This window comes from Terrapene carolina, unplaced genomic scaffold, assembly GCF_002925995.2.
Source record: "Terrapene carolina triunguis isolate 2854851 unplaced genomic scaffold, T_m_triunguis-2.0 Scaffold751, whole genome shotgun sequence".
In the NCBI taxonomy this organism is placed as follows: Eukaryota; Metazoa; Chordata; order Testudines; family Emydidae; genus Terrapene; species Terrapene triunguis.
The window spans coordinates 620719-621032 of record NW_020665102.1 but is presented as its reverse complement, the minus strand read 5'-3'; the positions used below and the strand labels follow the sequence as shown (position 1 = coordinate 621032).

Here is a 314-nt window from a genome sequence, read left to right as displayed (position 1 = left end):
CTACCCGACACCTCCCCAGCCTCCCCCTGCCAGCCAGTGACTACCCGGCACCCGCCCAGCAGCCAACGACTGCCCGGCAACCACCCAGCCTCCCCCTGCCAGCCACTGACTGCCCGGCAGCTGCCCAGCCTCCCTCTGCCAGCCAGCAACTGCCCGGCACCCACCCACCAGCAACTGCCTGGCACCCATTAGCTCTGGGAGGGGAGTGGGGGCTGGTGGATTAGAGCAGGCGGGGCTGGGAGCCAGGACTCCTGGGTTCTCTCCCCGGCTCTGGGAAGGGAGTGGGGGCTGGTGGGTCAGAGCAGGGGGCGCTG

General features: G+C 70.7%; 1 protein-coding gene across 1 annotated transcript in view; it reads right to left on the bottom strand.

Annotated features, from left to right (window-relative positions):
* Window positions 1–314, bottom strand: part of DNAH2 (dynein axonemal heavy chain 2) — a 153477-nt gene that overhangs the window by 63417 nt on the left and 89746 nt on the right. The window lies entirely within an intron of this gene.